The sequence below is a fragment of the Tamandua tetradactyla genome, chromosome 3 (assembly GCF_023851605.1).
Source record: "Tamandua tetradactyla isolate mTamTet1 chromosome 3, mTamTet1.pri, whole genome shotgun sequence".
In the NCBI taxonomy this organism is placed as follows: Eukaryota; Metazoa; Chordata; class Mammalia; order Pilosa; family Myrmecophagidae; genus Tamandua; species Tamandua tetradactyla.
Genome location: NC_135329.1, coordinates 137,420,779 through 137,441,306, shown reverse-complemented (window position 1 = coordinate 137,441,306; position 20,528 = coordinate 137,420,779). Strand labels below are relative to the sequence as shown.

The window sequence follows — 20,528 nt, the reverse complement described above, 5'->3', positions numbered from 1 at the left end:
TGGCTCTTTCTTGCTGGGAAATTTGGTATCTGGAGACCCATTTATTATGGCAATTTTCCTTTAAGGCGTAACAGCTTCATCTCTGGGGGTTGGGGAGGAAGGTGCAAGCTGAGACCTGATTAATTATACAGGATCCAAGAAGGCACTGGGGAGCTGAGCAGAACTCTCAGAGATACCAGGGGCAGAGGACAGGCAGGAGACCCCAAAGTCAATTCCATAGCCTCCAACACAGGGAATGAAGACTCAGGAATCTCACAGAGGAGTCCAGTAAGAAACATTCTAGTTCCTTGTTTAGAGCATTCTGTCAGGGACCCAGAAATTCAGAGGGAAAATATAAAAGCACTTTCTCTGGGTGTTGCTGACAAGAAAGAGAAAAATCAGTGGCTTGTTGGTGTTCCTGCTACTACATTGCAGAGCAGACAGTTCTCATGGGTTTATGTGTGTATGAACTTGACATTCAAAAGCCTCACTCCAAAGTTTAGCCTGGGCATCCATACAAAGTATTATGTTCCTCCTGGGTAGAGAAGCTGAACCCATCACTTCCTCCTACAAATAAGAGAGCACAAGGCCTGATCTCCCAGTTACGTTAGAAGGGGCAGGGTGGGCGAAACAGTCAATAGATTATCAGGGAGGTTGGAGAGGGAAAGAGATCCTGAGTTTTCATTGAACCTACTCTAATCATCACCCTCTAGGTCAGTGAAGGAATCACCTCCCTTGAAATTCTGATTAGTAAATTAAGCATGTTTGATGCCTCCATTTAGGCTAAACTGTTTTGGTGTTGGAATGGGGAAGAGATTTATTCTCAGGGCAATTGTGTTAAGAAAAAAAATTAAACCATATTTCTCCAAACTGCTCAAAACTGTGCTTTTCCAAAATCTTCCTTTTGTCCATGTTCCTCTGTTCCCATTTATTATTTTATTTAACAAAGAAGTACAGTACTTACTATTTGTCAGCCACTATTCTAAACAGCACCTTACAAATATTATCTCATTTAATCCTGTGAAGTAGTTACTACTTAATAGTTGAGAAAAAACAAAGCACAAAGAGGTTATGTTAACTAGCCCATGGTTACTCAGTTAGCAGGTGGCAGATCTAAAATTTGAACCCAGGCAGTGGGGCTGTAGCGTGAGCCCTTGAGCATTCCTTACCAACCTGTTTAGCCCCCATAAGAGGTAGATGCAGGGCAACTGGGGACACATCAGCTATTATTCATCTGCTCTAACTACACTACACACAAACATTTCGCAATACTTTGGTTTAGAATGATTCCTTAAATCTATTCCATTCGTTCACTCATTGAAAAATATATATTATTGTGTCCCTACTGTGCTCCAGGAGAGCCTCTATTCTAGGCATTGGAATATGGTGAATAAAATAAAATCCCTGCCCACCTGGTGCTTCCAGTCTAATGATGTAGCTAACCAGTAAACAAACCAATACATCAGGAATTATCAGTGAATTTAATTTCTTTGAAGATAAAACCAGGTAAGGAGATAGCAAGGTTGAGAAGGGGCAGGCTGAGAGAAGACCATGTTAAAGAAGTGGGAAAAGGGATTTTTAAGAAAAGGTCTAAAAGAGGTGAGGGAGGATTTGACCCAAGCACACAAGTAGGGAAGAGTGTTTCTTACTAGCCAGAGAAGAGAGCTAGCGCAGAGGTGCTGAAGGGCAAAACATCTGCGGGTCTGAGGAATGGGCAGCTGTCCTCTGAACGAGGCTGAGAGCTGAGGAAATGGAAGGGAAGAGGCTAGACAGAGCAGGACCAGCAGGGCTTAGGAAGCTTGGAGGTCCTACTGAGGGCTCCAGTTGCCCCTAGCCTCTTAAAATAATGAATCAAAGAACAATGCCTCTTGTTAATTTGTCTCTTCTTCCATGTTGACAAGTCTCTAGGGTAAAAACTTTTAATGTTATTTTCATTAAAAAGTTATCAGCAATTTGTAAAGTTTTGTGGAAAATGCTCTGCTTCCTGGAGTACAGTGAAATTGGCTCTAAAATGTTTAAAAGACACTATTAAATGGTGAAAGAAAAAATTCTTTCGAATGAAGATGCTGGTTATATTGATACAAACTATCAGTTAAAATAAAAAACAAACCCTGGAGTCCAGTCAGTCTTGTTTGCACAAAAGGGCTTTTGCCCCGGAAGTGACCAAATTGATGAGGTGTTCTGAAATCACCAAGATGCTGCCAAGTTTTAAGAATTGTTAATGACCACCTATTATAAATGATACCCCAAATCCAGATATGAAAAATCTGTTTGTTTGCTACCTTATAGGAAATCCTATTATTCAACAGTGTTGCTTGTTAATAGAGGGCACCAATGGCGCTATTATGAAACCATCACCTAACCTTAGGGTCTTGGGATCTTTTCTCATCTGTAAAATGGGCCTCCTAAGAGCAGGTTGTCTATCTGGTAGTTGTGAAGATTAAATAAACTAAATGGGTTACTTTATGTAAAGTACTTTGCCTAGTACCTGTTTCATACTAATTGCTCCATAGATGTAGCTATTACCTATTAGCTTAAATTTAGGCAAATAATAAAAATAATGTCCTTTGGATTGCATTAGATCCGAGTTCACTATGTCAAGTGACAGCCCATTGATCTCTGCAGAAACCATATTCAGCTGGGCCTTATATTTCTAAGCATTTCTTTGCATTGATATCTGAAACCTATTTAGAGAAGAAACTATACTAGTAATGAGAGCAGGAACCCTTACAACTGGCCTTTTCCCTCTCTACTTCATAGAACTTTTAACACACAGTCGTTTTGCTTTCTTGTTTCCTTCTTTAATTTCCTCATTCCGCTTTAGCCCTTTGTACCCCATGTAAGATACTTATTCTATTTTGCCTTATGGTATATTTGCGAACTTCTTATCCCTTTCACTCATTTGCCTGTTCTGTGAAAATATTTTGTCGGACATTTACTATATAAAGGGAGCTGTACTGGGTATTAGATGGTGATTGGAAATTTCATGAGGCCAGGGGCTGGTTTCACCAAGCTTAGCACAGTAAACAAATAACTACAAAGATAAATGTAAAAGTGCAACCATGATACATGCTATGAACAGAAGTATACCATGATTTGAGGGCATCTAGTGGGGCGGGTCAGACTGAGTCAGGTGGTTGAGGGAAATGACAGCGGCGTGGTGGGAGGCTGATGGGAGCCAAGCGGAGGGGAGGGAGGGTCTTATACCATACCCACCGTCCGAATACCTCTGGAAGAGGCCTTTGGTAGGGGGGAGCAAGATGTGTTTGAGGAAGCTAGAGAAGGTGTTCCAGGAATGTGCAGTGGGTGTAAACGGAGGCAGGAGGTGGGCAGGAAAGAGGCAGGGAGGATGGGAAGGGAATCAGTCTTTACATCTCTGTGAATCCCCTAGGGCATTCAGGCTCAGCGGTGTTTGAACAAATCATTATCTTGCAAATGAAGGAACATGAATTTATTTGAAAACAACATGATAACATATAATTATCAGCTTTCATTTTTATCCATATACTAAATTTTATCTATATTAACTATATGTTATACATATTTTCATTTTTAACTATATATATACTATATATATATTTCATTTTTATCTATATTTTTATTCCTTCGAAGTTCATATTGGAATGGCTGTACTTTTTGTATTTCCTGGCTGTTTGTTCCCGCCCTCACAGTTACCTGTGAACATTGTAGCTCTTCTCTAGCAAATGTGAATTTCTCGTCTAACATAGGGGAAACCTTGCCTTTTAGGCTATCCTCATAAGTGGTAAAAAGCACTCGCGGGCTCACAATGTTCATTCCTCTTCAATACTCTTATCTATACTCTGGGTATTTTCAGTGATGAATCACTAAAGTCATGAGAAATGTAGCATCTCTGAAGGGACCCCATTTGAGCAGAGCCCTTACTGCTGATTGAGTTGGGGCTGAAACATTTTTGGAAATTTCAGTATAATTTTGAGGACATTATTGCTTCAAAGGGTTCAGTCAAAAGACACTCCATCACAGAAAGTTTCAGAGCCTGGGTATCAGGAACACACTTTGAATCAATGAAATTTGAGAATGTGCCAAATGTACATGAAGGCACTCTTCTATCGCTGGAAACCATTTTCTCTTTACTCATTTCTGATGCTGTTTGCTTTAAAACTAGATACTTAGGCTTTCTAACTGCACACTGGCAGTTAGACCATGTCTTATTTATGTATGTTTGCGTGTATATATGTATGTATATTTAACAGTTTTTTTGAGATGTAATTCTTAGACTATAAATTCATCCTTTTGAAGTATACATTTCAGTGGATTTTAGTATATTCCCTGATTTAGTCAACCATCAGCATTCTCTAATTTTGAACATTTTTATCACCACAAAAGAAACTCTGTAACAGTAGTAGTTAGCAACTCCTCTGTTCCATGCTCTCCCCAGACCCTGGCTGCAACTAATCTATATTCTGTCTCTATGAGATTTATCTATTCTGGACATTCAGCTAAATAGAATAATTCTGTAAGTGGTTTGGGGGGATTGGCTTCTTGCATCATCCGTGTTGATATTTGAGTATTTTGTTCAGTATTTTGTTCATAAAAATGGCTGAATAATATTTCATTGTATTCCAGAGTATACCATGCTTTGCTTGTACATTTACCAGTTGATGGACATTTGGGTTATGAAGAATTCTGCTATGAACATTCTTATACAAGTTTTTGCTTTGACATATGAACTCATTTCTCTTGTATATATGGCTAGGAATGAAATTGCTGGGTCATAGAGTAATCCTATGGTTAGCTTTTTGAAGAATGGCCAAATGGTTTTCCAAAGTAGCTACATCTTTATACAATCCCACCTGCAGTTTATAGGGGTTTCAATTTCCCCATATCCTTTCCAGTGTTTGTTATTGTTTGTCTTTTTATTAAAGCCATCCTAGTGGGTCTGAAGAGGTATCTTATTGTGGTTTTATTTCACATGTCATTAATGACTAATGATGCTGAATTTTTTTTTTATGTTTATTGGTCATTCATACATCTTCTTTGAACAATGTCTGCTGAAATCCTTTGGTGATTTTTAAAACAGGATCAGTGGTCTTTTGATTGAATTTTGATTTTTATTATTTTATAAATTAAAGAGATTTTTATTCTGGATACAATTTCTGTATAGAAATATGATTTTAAAATATTTTCTCCCAGGCTTTTTATTTTCTTGATGGTGTCCTTGAAATTCAAACATATTTAATTTTTATGAAATCCAGTTTGTTTTTTCTTTTGTTACTTGTGGTTTTGGTGACACATATGAGAGATTATTGGCTAGCCTAAAATCATTAAGATTAATTTCTATGTTTTCTTCTCAGAGTTTTATAGTTCTAGCTCTTGCCTTTAAGCCTATGATCCATTTTGAGTTGTTTTTATATATGGTGTTAAATAGTATTCAATTTCATCCTCTGCATATTGATATCCAGTTGTCCCATTTGTTGAACAATACAGACAACTCTATAATATCCAGCAGAGGTAGGGAATGTATAATGTAAATTCCCCATTAATATAGTAACAACAGTAGCAGTAGCATCAACAGCAAAAAGTGACTTAGCTTAAAAAGTTGAAAAAGTGATCAGACTTCAAGTAGAGAAATGCCTGAAGCTGATCTGGATAGAACTAAGGTAAATAAGAATACAGGGTAAAGCATGATATCATCCATATTTTAAAACTTCAACTTCTGTGTGAGAACAAAGGGAGAGCTGTTTATTTGGTGCAAAGTTTGTATTTTGGGTAGTACATTTCCTAATTTAACTTGTATGGTCAGTTTAGTTGAACACCATAAGTACATGGAATCTTGAATAGGGCGTGAGATTTTATTGGTTTGTCCATGTTAGTATGATGCCTGATATACCCCAGAGTAATTTGGGCAGTGAATAAAAAAGTATTTGCAAGGTTCCCTTGAGGGACTGGGGAGAAAGGAGGAAATATTCAACAGCCTCATTTGGAGAATTTCCGAGGGGATAACCAAATCAATAGGCTGAGCCGTGAATCTTTGGGTTCGCTTTTATAAAACTTATTCCTGCAAAGAGTAGGCTAAGTCTACTTAAAATTAGGCCTCAGAGTAATCCCTAGAGAACCTCTTTTGTTGCTCAGATGTGGCCTCTCTTTCTAAGCCAACTGGGCTAGGTGAGCTCATGCTCTTCCCCCTACGTGGGACATGACTCCCAGGGGTATAAATTTCTCTGGCAATGTGGGACAGAAATTCCGGGATGAGCCAGGATCCCACATCAAGGGATTGAGACAGACTTCTTGCCCAAAAGGGGGAAGAGAGAAATGAGATGGAGGAATGAACTTTGTTGTTCCTAGAACTAAGGGAAGAATAATCCAAAGGCCCCAAGCAAGATGAGAAAGGGGACATGCTAAAAACACTGGAGTCCCAAGAGGTCATGAGAACCAACACAGCACGAGGCGCTCTTCCAAACCCACAGTGTGGCCACCTCACACTGCCTGGTGGTCCATCCTCCAGCAGTGGAACTGGGACACTCAGATATCAACATGGATGATGCAAGAAGCCAATCCCCCAAAACCACTTACAGAATTATTCTATTTAGTCGAATGTCCAGAATAGATAAATCTCATAGAGACAGAATATAGATTAGTTGCAGCCAGGGTCTGGGGAGAGCATGGAACAGAGGAGTTGCTAACTACTACTGTTACAGAGTTTCTTTTGTGGTGATAAAAATGTTCAAAATTAGAACATTTCAATGAGAGATTTCAACAGAAGAGAGAAATGAGACAAAATAAAATGTCAGTGCCTGAGAGATTTCAAACAGAGTTGAGAGGTTATCTTGGAAGTTATTCTTATGCATTATATAATTATCCCTTTTTAGTTTATGGTGTCTTGAAGTGGCTGGAGGGAAGTACCTGAAATTGTTAAGCTGTGTTCCAGTAGCCTCGATTCTTGAAGATGATTGTATAACAATATAACTTTTGCAGTGCGACTATGGGATTGTGAAAATCTCTGTCTGTTGTTCCTTTTATCCAGGGTATGACAGATGAGTAAAAAAATATGGATATATACATACATATACTAATAACATACACGAATACTGAGAGATTTTGCACAAAGGAAATAAGAAGGGGGATGGATGGGACAGTGAGGGAGATGAATAAAGATAAAGAAGAGTGTGGTGAATCAGAATAAAGTGATGGGAGCACTTTCAGAAATCAAGAATTACCTGTTTCAGATGGGGCTCATGGAGGAGTTAGAGGGATTTGAAGAAAGTTTTTGGAGTGTTTGTAATGTTCGAAAACAGGATATGGTGATAGGTACACCACCCTCTATCTTTACAACACATCAATTATTTCTGTATTTTAAAATGGGGAATGTTAGGTCATGTAAACTATCCCTGAGTAAACTGTTAAAATATTTAACATACATCTTTCCTGGGATTACACTTGCCTGTTCTATAACCATGGGTTAATGAAAACATGTCATTATATAAATGACATTTACATGGATACTCACATTTCCTCTCAGTACCATAAACTTGAAGGACACAAATATCTACCAAGAGGAAAATGGATAAACATTTTGTAACATTTCAGCTTCAAAGGACTAAATAATAAAAAATGAGACAATTGCAGATCCACAGAATAACATGGATTAAACTCAAAACAATATTTTGAAGAAAAGATTCAGGACACCAAATGAATAATTCTGATTTACTGGATTTTTATGAATTGGAAGATGTGGCAAAACCGATGCATGATGATACAAAGGCAGACAAGTGGTGAATAAAGTTGAAGGTGGGGTTTGATAGTAGGGCTCGATGCTATTGATAATAGGGTAAGCAGTTAATTTCTAGATTAATGGAAATGATTCAAATCTTGATAGGCTCATTTGATACTGTAGGGAAAAGGCCATGAAAAGTTGGAAAATTTTGCCAATCATTCAGTTAAGATCACCACCATTACACTCTATCTCATACTTACATCAATTTAAGAAGAACCAAAAGAAGCAAAGAATGATCATAATATTTTGGAGAGAAGCAGATTTTACTTCCAGAAACTTCCCCCTACTGACCACCTCACTGGACCAATCCCAGATGTCAGTTGCTGGTGGGTTCCAGACAGAATGTTGGGGAGTTCTCTGGGGTTTGTTGTAGGCTGGAGGATCCATGGTTACTGGCCGAGTGCAGTGGTGGTCTCAGTGCCACAGAGGGAGTGTTAGCCTCTGTGGAACTTATGTTTTCAATGATCTTGTGAACCTGTGAGAGGGTGTTATGGAGCTGCTGCCCAATGGCATGAGTCCAGACCTCATATTCCACAGCTTCCATGGAAGTCAGGAGTGTGTCTACCTTTCATCAGCTGTTGGGTGGGTTTCTTATTGTTATTTTGACTAATGCAGTGTGTTAGAAGCCGACTTTATCTAAGTCGTGAAAAGCAGCTTGCAGACACACTGGCTGCACTGATTGACAAGAAATGTCAACATCTTGCCAAGTTTAGTGCTGCTCAGAAGAGGCATGCAGAAACTGACTCAACTTTAGGGAAGGCCAGGCTACACAGAGAGTCTTTAAACATTCCCAGCCTTCTCGACACCTCTACAAAGGCAAAAACAACCAGAGCGACGCTGATGGAGGAATTAACTTTGTTGTTCCTAGAACTAAAGGAAGAATAATCCAAAGGCCCCAAGCAAGATGAGAAAGGGGACATGCTAAAAACACTGGAGTCCCAAGAGGTCATGAGAACCAACACAGCACAAGGCGCTCTTCCAAACCCACAGTGTGGCCACCTCACACTGCCTGATGGTCCATCCTCCAGCAGTGGAACTGGGACTCAAAGAAACACTGACCTTCTGTTCCACTTAGGCCTCCTGAACCGTCTGCATCTACCTACCCAAGCATCTTTCTGAGAGTCACTGAAGCCAGAGGATCCAAGGGAACCACCCCATGGACTGGAGTTCTTCTGCCTTCACCTCCTGGCCACTCAACTGATGTCCTCCATCAACAGTTTCTCCTTCAGTCACAGAGTATTGGTCTTCCAGGAACACATCCAGAAACGTGGGGTGGTCTCTCTACAGAAACTGGATAATTAATTAGCATACATGAAGCTGCTACTACTTAAGAACTTATTTATATACTTAAGAGACTACTTAGGCATATATTGACACATTTACAGGTATTTGTTTCACATTTACTTGTTTATGCATTCATATGTTAATGTTTTTCTCTTAATCTAGTATAATTATAATTTTGACATATAAGCTGTCTAGCAAGGAGTTTTAAAAGTTGAAGCGATATTCATTTGCCAGTGAATATTCCCATCAGCCAGACAAAGTAAAAGTAAGCATTTACTGAAGTATATATTAGTTGAAAAATTTTTTAAAAAACAGCAAATGTAGATTTTTTTCTGAGGACCATTATACTTTCAGAGTACTGTATATGATTTAATGTAACACTTTAAAATTAAAGAGGATGAAATTTTTTTTTAATTATGGTAACATAAATTCCACTGTTGTATACCCATAATGTGATATTTATATTCAAAATTAATGATGCGTTTACTAAGCTAAGGCTCTCATTTGTTTCCGTGAAGAAGGTAACAGAAGGGATGCAAAAAGTTGGGAATGAATGGAGAATTTGTGAATAAAATAATTGATTTACAAGTATTTCAGTAAGCAATTGAAATTGAACTTGGTTAATTAAAGACTAAAAGTAATGTCTTGGAAAGATATTACAGCTCACATAGTTGAGGGGTCACTAAAATCTAGTCTGAAAAATGACAAGAACAAGGAAAGCTATGATGGCCGAGGTAACCCAGACTTTGGACTTTTTAGTTGCTTCTTCAAGGTGCTAGGATGAAATCGTCAACTGCTTCTAGCCTTTTTCCCCGCTCTCTACTTATGATTAAAGTTCCAAAAAGTAAACATATGGTTGGTCAAGTTCAAGTCATACATCTCATCCTCTGAGTTAAGGATAGGCTGGGCTCCTTGACTAACTTTTCCCAAACTATTCCCCATTTAGAAAAAAATGATTCCCCTGAAACAAAATTGAAAACAGTCTACATATATAATGTTAGAAAAATAAATTCTGATCCATGTACACAATGAGATGTTATAGGATGATTAAACATGATATTTCAAGGAATATTTATTGCCAAAATTTCTCAGGATATGATGATATATATAAAAAGCACCATGCAAATGTATTTATCTAGTATGGTCCAAATTATCTTTTTTTAAAAAAACATGTTTTTGCTTAGTAGAAAGCGTGGAAAGAAAAACAATACTTATCTGTGGTTGATGGGATTATGAGTTGGGTTTTCTTAATTGTAATTTTTCTTTTTTATAGGCAGTATGTTAGGTCTAATTTTTTCTTACCATGAAAGGAATCTATGCTCATTTAATGAAGCATAGAGGAAAATATAAAAGGGAAAAAATAATAAAATATTCCCTATAAATCTACACATGTAAACCTGTCATCATTAATAATTTATTTTATCTTTTCAAATACTTTAATTTTTCACAAATTCTCCGAGATAAGCATGTAGTGCTTTAAAATTAGTATACATAATTTTTCAGTTGAATTGGATATGTTTTGTACAAAAATATGCATTGTATCTCTAAACAAAATATAGTAAAAACATAACAAAATTGAGTAAACAACTGAGTGCATATTTTGTGTACTAGAATATTTAATGAAAGTAGATAAACAGTCTACAAGAAAATTTTGGTATTTTGAAAGTTTTGTGAGACAAGATGGGCTTTGGGCAGGTGTCTAATATAAAATTAGTTTTGAAATATCAAAGAGGTATTGTCCTGAAAATTGTGTTATCTGGTAATCTGACTTCTCCATTTTGAATTCATTTAAATTTTAGAAAATTCATTTTAAATTTATGGAGCATCTATTTGCAATGGGTTGTTTTAGTTAGAATCATCTTAGCATTGAGATACTGAGAATGGTAAAACAAGAAACTATAATAATGACACAGTGTGTGCATAAATTTTTAAACTACTTAGAACCAAATATATCCAATTGATAAAATCAAACTATAATGTTAGTAAATGGAATTGTGATAAGAATAAACTAACAGGGAGTAATATTGAGCCAGAGGTAGCAGGGTGGAATAATGTATATTGTACTTGGAGATGTAAAATTATGTGTGTTTGGTCGGGGACATGTGATGGTAATATGAGTGAAAAATAAACAGATTTTTAATGAAATATCTTAGATTTAAAAAATCTAGATAATTCTAAACAAACATTAGGAATTTAAGAATTAAAGAGAAAAATTGAATAAAGGAAAGAAACCAGAGCTCAGGTACAATTCCAATTGCATCTTCATAGAGGAGAAGAAACTAAGAAAATTCATATAAGATACTTCAATCTAAGAAATTCAGTGGATGTGAAAATCCTGGAAAGAGTTACTTTGAGACTTGACAAATACTACTAGACAGCAGTTTTAATATTGCCTTGGAATGTGATATGCCATTAAAAAAGGCAGTGGTATTTTTGGCTATGTATGCCAGTGTGTTGATACAATCCCAAGAGACAACATAATTTTAGTGCCTCATGGGCCTTGACATTTCGGGTTTCAGGTGATTTGAGGAGTTTGGAAGATTATACAACAATATTTCAAAGATTATAAATCAACCTATATGAATTAAGGCAAGTTTGCCTTTTGAAGAAATTCCAAAAAAGAGATTTGAATATAGTTAAGGAAAAGCTAACTAAGACACCGGGAAAGAATATAGGAGGGTGAACTTCTCCACGAAACACTCTATTAAACAGCAAAGAATGGAATCCTAGCTTTTGCTCCTCTGGGGACAAATCTTATCTGCTTCCTCGCCCTTATTCTCATTTATTTTTCCATACCTAGGCATTTTGTTTTTGTATACCTTTTTGATTTCTAACCTGTCTCTACTCAGTGAGTTTTGGAAAAATATTTTCAAAATCATAGTCTCAATATATTCATATAAAATGTAATCCAAAACAGAAAAATTCTTTTTATTTAGCAGTAATTATCAAAATATGGTCGACAGACCCATTGAGTTCCTTGTATTCCTCTCAAAGAGTCCCTCAGGTCTTTTCATAACAAAATAAAAACATGATTTGATATTCATCATATTGACATTTGCCTTAATGGTGCAAAAGCAATTAAAGCTTTTAGCTTTAACACTTATCAAAGCAGTGGCACTAAGCTATAACAGTGGTCATTATATTCTTTGCTGCCACTCCCATGAAAAAAAATAAATAAATAGAAATAAATGAATTAAAAGCTGGCTTCATTAAATAATGCCTTTGATTAAGTAGTGTAAATTTACTCTAGATCCTTGAGAGTCTTTTTAAAATGCTGTGTGTGTGTAAAATGGAATTTTAATACAAAGAATTTCTGCCACATCCCAATGATGGTTGACTCAAGATAAAACACATATACAATTGTTTGAGTTGTAAGCAGATCTAGCCACTTTTTCACAGAACAATTTTTACTCGAAAGAATGGCTGACAGGCAAGTTATGGTTCTTCAGACTGAGCTATTTGGCATAGAGTTTTTCCAAAATGAATGGAATTAGAAAATTAACTTAGTTATTTCAAGAAAAAACAGCTGACAATATTTGTTGTTAGTAACAAAGTTTGAGCTTTCAAGAGAAAATTAGAATTTTAGACAACTTGTATCTGCCACCATGAGCTCAAAGTTTTTCAGTATTTAAGGTTTTCTGATGAGATTAGTAGTGATATTAACAAATGGACATGGAAATGTTTCAGTATTTGGAAGATTTATGTAATGTAATCAACCGATATTGTACAAATAGGCAATGCTTTATCATAAATCCATTCAAAGTACAAGATAGACGAATGGATTTTGATGAAACAGAGTTACAAACTAATTAATAGGGTTTCGAGTTCTATTTGTTGAGTTTTTGGTAGAATAGCAAAGAAGAATGTGCACAATTATGTGAAATGGCTATTAAAATACTCCTCCCTAGAGTAAGGGCATCATGATGGCAGTGTAAGACAGGCTAGTCAATCTTTCCTCTTATATGGAGGAAAAGAAAAAGGAAGAAATAACTATCTAAAAGCTCTAGAAGATGTTCAGAACTAAAGAATATCTCAACAAATACTCTATAAGAAAAACAAACAAAGATACATATAAATGGTAGAGGAGCAATAGTATAAATTTACCGTTCTGGGCCTCTCCCCCATGTTCAGATCCACAGGTCACTTTGTGTGATCCATTGAGCTAGCCGCATAGCCCACATTCATTCATGGACAGGTCCCTGGAATCTGACTGTCTGCAGTAGTGTGTAGGTGACCCATGTGTACACACGTGCAGGTCACTGAGGCCCAATCCACCATCGAGGTCCATGTGCACTCAAGTGTGGGCCTGACTGCCCTTGGCAGATGTTTGGCAGCCAGCAGGCATTGCCAATGTGGACCCCTGGCCTGATTATAAGTGCACCTAAATGAAAATATTGGGTGTCTTTGTGCATTGGCCTCAACTGGCTCTGTGGAAGACAGACTCAAGGTCTGGGTTTGAGTCCCCTAAGCCAGAAGCTACTGGAGGCAGGAAAGGGAAAGTGGAGCACAGAACCAAAGAGCAGACACATTGCTCCAGAGCTGGAATGAAAAGATTGACCAAAGTACAGGAGGGATCCACAGCTGCCAGGGAGGAAAAACTGTAAAAAACAGAGAACAGGGCCCCTGGAGGAAAATCTGAAAGAGCAATCACTTTCTTGGAAGGGAAACAATCACAGACACTTGGAAATTCTTGACAGTAACTGTACATGCCTGAGAGAAGATGCAAGCTCAGAGATTTGAGAAATACAGAAGTGTTAACATGTGCTGTTCAATAGGTTCAGTATAAATGGACTAAGCATTAAAGAAGAGCCTTAACACACAGCGACACAGCGGATTTACATTAAAACCTTAGATAAGAGGGAGAGGCTGACTTACAGAGTTAATACATCAGAATAATCAAACACCCTGACTTCAACAAAAATCAGAAGACATACAAAGAAACAGGAAGTGATGGCCCAATCAAAGGAACAAAATAAACAGCAGAAGAATCACAGACATTGAAACTAATCAAAGACATTCAATTAACTCTCCTAAATAAGTTCAATATGCTAAAGGAAAACATAGACATAGAAGTAAAGGAAATCAAGAAGACAATGCTTAAACAAAATGAGGAATTAGAAATTGTTAGAAGGAACAAAACAGAAATTTGTGGAATGAAAACCATAATAACAAAGAATAAAAAATATAGTAGAGCATTAAATAACAGATTTGAGCAGGCAAAAGAAAAAGTCAGCAACTGGAAGACTGAACAATTTTAAATCATTCAGTCTAAAGAACAGGTAGAAAAAGAATGAAGAAAAGTAAGCAGAGCCCAAGGAACTTATTGGACAATGAAGCATACCAACATTTGGGTTATGGAAGTCCCAAAAGGAGTAGAGAAAAAAAAAATGGGTAAAAGAATATTTGAAAAAATAATGGCTGAAAACGTCTCCAAATTGATGAGAGACATGAATATCTATACCCAGGAAGCCAAACAATCTCCAGATAGACCTATCATAAGCAAAATTTGTGAATGCCCAAAATAATCATTATAGGTATAATAATCTAAATTTTGAGTGCCAAAATAAAGAAAGAATATTGAAAGAAGCAACTTATCACATACAAGAGAATCTCAATAAGATTAATTGTTAATTTCTCATTGAAAACCATGGAAGAAAGAAGATTGGTATTATATAAGAATTCTTTATCTGGCAAAATTGTTCTTCAAGAATAAGGGCAAGTTTAAGACGTTCACAGATAAACACTGAGAGAGTTTGTCACCAAGATACTTGCCCTATAAGAAATACTAAAGGGAGTGAGTTCTTCATTTTGAAAGTAAAGGATAGTAGATAATAACTTGGAGCAGTATGAGGTCATACAGACCACCAATAAAGGTAACTATATGAGTAAATGCAAACCCCAGTAATATTGTATCGTTTGTACATTACTTTACTCTTTATGGCCTATAGGATCTAGAATATAATTAAGAAATAGTCATAGTTCTATGTTATGGACATGCAAAATATAAAGAGTTAATGTGTGACAGAACAACATAAAAGAGGCGTATAGGAGCAGAGACTGTATATGATGTTGCAGTTAAACTGGTATTTCAAAATAGTTTATTGTAGATTTAGGATGTTAAATAAAAACTCCATGGTAATCACAAAGGAAGTATTTTAAATATATGCAGAAACAGAAATGAGAAGGGGATGAATTTGTTTACCATAAAAGATCAACTTGTACACAAAAGGAGACTGCAATGGGGGAAATGAGGGACATAAAAAGGCACGAGACATACCAGAAACAAAAGACAAAATTGCTGAAGTCCCACCATATAAGTAATTGCTCTGAATGTAAACAGAATAAACTCTCCAATCAAAAGACATGGATTGGCATAATGGATAAGAAAAGGATGATTCTATTTTATGTTGTTTACTAGAGACTCACCTTAAACCTAAGAAACAAATAGGTTGAAAGTGAAAGGATGGAAAAGTATTTCACATAAATATTAACCAAAAGAGAGCTAGGGTGGCCATGTTAATATCAGAAAAGATAGATTTTAAGTCATAAGCTATTACAACAGACAAAGAAAGGTACTAACACATATGCACCTAAACCCAGAGTCCCAAAATACATGAAGCAAACATTGACAAAACTGAAGGGAGAAATAGAGGTTCTATAGTAATAGTTGGAGACTTCAGTACTCCACACCCAACAATGGAGAGAACATCTAGACGAATATTATAAACGAACTAGACCAAACAGACATGTATAGAACACTACATGAACAAGAGGAGAATACACATTCTTCTCAAGTGCACATTGATCATTCTCTAGGATACACCACATGTTAAGTCACAAAATGAGCCTCAATAAATTTTAAAAGATTGAAATTATACAAAACATCTTCTCTGAACAAAATGGAATGAAGGTAGAAATCAATAACAGAAGGAAAACTAGAAAACTCACAAGTATGTCAAAATTATTTTAAAAGACAATCAGTGGGTCAAGGAAGAAATCACAAGGGAAATTGGGAAGTATCATGAGATGAATGAAAAGGAAAAATATACTGAAACATAAAGAACTAAAATCAACATAACATCAGGAAGAATCAGAAGAAGAGCAAATGAAATCTAAAGTTATTAGAAGGAAAAAATAAAGATTACAGCAGAGATAAATGAAATAGAGAATAGAAAAACAATTGAGGGAATCAATGAAACCAAAAGTTGATTCTTTGAAAGATAAAAAATATATATAAACCTTTAGCTAGCTAGCAGACAAAAAAAGATGCAAATAACTAAAATTCAAAATGAAAAGGGGGCATTACCAGTGATCTTGCAGAAATTAAAATTACTGTAAGAGAGTATTATGAACAATTACATGCTAGAGCCAACAGTAGAGCACAGAAACCGACACTATAAAGCTAGTGAAAATAAATTTCATTAAGACCACTTGGAGGAAAAGTGGTCTTACACATTAGATAATCCAGAGGAAACAGACAAATCCCTAGAAACATACAAAGACCTAGTTTGAGTCAAGTAGAAATAGATCTCTACAGAGCCATAACAAGTAAAGAGATTGAATCAGTAAACAAAAACCTCCCAACAAAGAATGGTCTATGACTGGACAGCTTCACTGGTGAATTTTACCAAACATTCCAAGAAGAATTAACATCACTCTATCACTCTTTCTCAAACTCTTCCAAAGATTTGAAGAAGAGAGAAGCTTCCTAATATGAGGCCAACATTACCCTAATACCAAAGCCAGATAAAGACATCATGAGAAAAGTAAACTACAGACCAATATCCCTTATGATATTTTATGCAAAAAATCATAAATAAAATACTATTAAATTGAATCTAACAGCATGTTAAAAAATGATACACTATGACCAAGTGGAATTTATCCTTAGGAATGCAAAGTTGGTTCATCATAAGAAAATCAATCAATATAGTACACCAGATTAACAGAATGAAGGAAATAAATCACACAATCATTTCAATTGATGCAGAAAAGGCATTTGACCAAATTCAACACCTTTCATTATAAAAACATTCAAAATAATAGGAAGAGAATATGACTTCCTCAATGCAATAAAAATCATATATGAAAAACTTACAGCTAATATTATACTCAATGGTGGAAGACTGAAAGCCATTCCCCTTGAGATGAGGAATAGGACAAGTACACCTGCCACTTTCACCATTGCTATTCAACATTGTACTGGAAGTCCTTGTCAGCAATTAGGGAAAAAAAATGACATCCTTCCTTTTATTCAGGGTATGGAAAGATGAGTAAAAAAATATGGATAAAAAATAAATAATAGGGGGTACAAAGGGTAAGATAAATTGGGTAGATTGATATACTAGTGTACCCAGTATCACTCCAGAAAAAGAAATAAAAAGAAAAAAGAAAGACTCATATATATTAGTGTACCCAGAGTGATACAAATGTTCTAAAAAATGATCAAAGTGGTGAATACACAGTTAGTGATGATATTGTGAGCCATTGATTGTACACCATGTATGGAATGTATGTGTGTGAAGATTTGACGTAAAACATTCAAAAAATAAAAAAAGCAGGCCAGGCACTCTCGGGCTGTCTGTGCTGGTGGGCAGTCTATGGCCTGTGCTTTTCCTCCAAGTGGTCTTAATGAAATTTATTTTCACTAGCTTTATAGTGTCGGTTTCTGTGCTCTACTGTTGGCTCTAGAGAAAAAATTTTTCCTTTTAATGTAATCAAATAAAGAAACATGATTCCCCCCAAAAAAAGGCATCCAAATTGGAAAGAAAGAAATAAAACCATCTCTATTAGCTGATGACATGAGACTTTATGTAGAAAATCTCAAAGAATTTTTAAAGAAAATCACTGAAACTTATAACAATTTGGCAAAATTGCAGTCTACAAGATCAACACCCCAAAATCAGTGTGTTTGTATATACCAGCAAAGAAAATCTGAGCTAGAAATTAAAAAGAAAAAATCCAATAGCTCCTGAAAAAATAAAATATCTAAATTTATTAAAAATAGATTTAATCAAGGAGGGAAAGGACTCATACTTCAAAATTACTAAACTGCTGAAAAAAAGAAGACCTAAATAAAATCAATGACAAGGCTTCTGTGTTCATGGATAAAAAAATTTACTATTATTAAGATATCATACTATTCAATACAATCCATAGATTAAATGTGATACTTATAATAAAAGTCCCACAGCCTTTTTCCAGAAATGGAAAAGCTGACTCTTAAATCTATATGTAATCACAAGGGGCCCTAAATAGCCCAGGCTGTAAGGCAGAGAAAGAACAAGGTTGTAGGTCTCACACATCCCAACCTCAAAACATGCTACAAAGCCACAGTAATCAAAACAGCGTGTTACTGGTTTAAAGATGGACACATAGAACAAAGGGATAGAGCAGAGAATTCAGAAATAAACCCATATATCTATTGCCCTCTGATATCTGACAGGGGCACCAAGTACATCAATTTGGAAAAAACCTGGTGTCTTCAACAAACACTGTGAAAACTGTAAAAGAATGAAGTTGGACCTATAACTTACACCATATACAAAAATTAACTCTAAATGGATCAAGGACCTAAACAATTACAGGTAAAACCATAATACAACTAGAAGAAAATTGCAGGAGGGTGGGATTTGTAATCTTGGATTTGGTAGTGATTTCTTAGGTATAATATCAAAAGCGTGAAAATCAAAAGAAAAATAGATAAAAGGGACTTCAACAAAATTTTGTTTCATAGTATATCTCTGAGGAAGTGAAAAGACAGCCTATAGAATGAGAGAAAATAATTGCCAACCATTTATCTGATAAAGGCTTAATATCCATAACATAAAAAAACTACTACAAATCAACAACAAAAAGACAAATAACCCAATCAAAAATGGGTAAGGGATTTGAATAACATTTCTCCAAAGATATACAAATAGCCATAAGCACATGAAAAGATGCTGATCATCATTGGTCATTAGGAAAATGCAAGTTTTGAAAACCACAATGATGGGGCAGGCCACCATGGCTCAATGGCGGAGTTCTCGCCCGCCATGCCAGAGATCTGGGTTAGATTCCCAGTGCCTGTCCATCAAAAAAAAAAAGCCACAATGATGTTTTTTTAAAATGAGAGGAGTCTTTAAATGGGTGTACCACTTTATACTCTAGGAATACATTTAACCTAGTTTGACTATTATTAAAAGAAAAATCAGGGCGGGCCGCGGTGGCTCAGCGGGCAAAGTGCTTGCCTGCTATGCCGGAGGACCTCGGTTCGATTCCCGGCCCCAGCCCATGTAACAAAAAACGGAAAAACAAAATACAATAAAACAAGAAAATGTTTAAAGATGTTTCCCTTTCTTCCTTCCTTCCTTCCTTCTATCCTTCCTTCCTTCTCTCTGTCTTTCCTTTAAAAAAAAAAAAAAAAAAAAAAAAAAATCACACACAAAAATAATATGTGTTGGCATGGATATGGAGAAACAGGAACATTTTTTATGTTGTTGGTGGCACTGTAAAATGGGGCAGCCAGTTTGGAAACCAGTTTGGCAGTTCCTCAGAAAGTTGGAAATAGAACTATCATATGACCTAGCAATCCCACTTCTCGGTATAAACCCACCGAATTGAAACAAGTACTTAAAAAGACCTTTGCACACCAATGTTGATAGCAGCATTATTCACCATAGCTAAAAGGTGGAAGCAACCCAAGTGTCCATGAACAGAGAATAGATAAATCAAATGTGGTATCTATATATACACAATGGTATATTACTCAGCTGCAAAAGGAATGAAGTTCTGATGAGTGCCAACACATGGACAAACCTTGAAGACATCATGTAGAGTGAAATAAGCCAGGCACAAAAGGACAAATATTGTATAATCTCATTTCTATGAAATACCTAGAAGAAGCAAATTTCATAGGGACAGATAGTTGATTATAGATTACCAGGGACAGGGTAAGAGGGTGAAAAGTTTCTGTTTGAGCTGATGAAAAAGTTGAGGTAATGGAATTAGTGATGGTAGCACAATATTGTGAATATAATTAATACACCTCAATTGTACATTTGAAAAATGGTTAAAATGGGAAATTTTTAATTATATATATGTTGCTGCAATAAAAAGTTTTAAAAGAATACTCATTTTTCAATTACATATCTGTGCAAGGCCATATATTCTTCATAATCTTCAACCAAATGTGAAGAACAATATTTGAATACATAATCAAATTTTAAATTTCCAGATATTAAAAAGATTTTCAAAAAATAACAGTGCCACTCTTGTCATTAAATATTTTTTGTTTTAGAAATAGTGTTACTTTTAATTTAAAATGTTGTCCTTTATTATTATATATAAACTAATTAATAAATGCTTGTATTATTTCTCCATTTTAATTTCTAATATGTTAAATATCAATAGATTTAACCCACACAAACAAAAGTTCTTTGGGGTCCTCAATAATATTGTGTCAGATTCTATGGTATATTTATGTCTGTTATACTGTGGACTTGTAGTAACTGGGATTATGATAATACTA

The 20,528-nt window shown here is 35.7% G+C and overlaps 1 protein-coding gene and 1 long non-coding RNA gene across 2 annotated transcripts in view; one reads left to right on the top strand and one right to left on the bottom strand.

The window, feature by feature from the left end:
- The window catches only part of LOC143677715 (uncharacterized), a 187,143-nt gene that overhangs the window by 22,523 nt on the left and 144,092 nt on the right, over positions 1-20,528 (bottom strand). The window lies entirely within an intron of this gene.
- SCN1A (sodium voltage-gated channel alpha subunit 1) overlaps positions 7,997-20,528 on the top strand; it is a 130,284-nt gene continuing 117,752 nt past the window's right edge. Inside the window, exon 1 of the mRNA XM_077154057.1 lies at positions 7,997-9,117. The gene's annotated coding sequence lies outside the window, so the exon portion shown is untranslated. The remainder of the gene's footprint in view (positions 9,118-20,528) is intronic.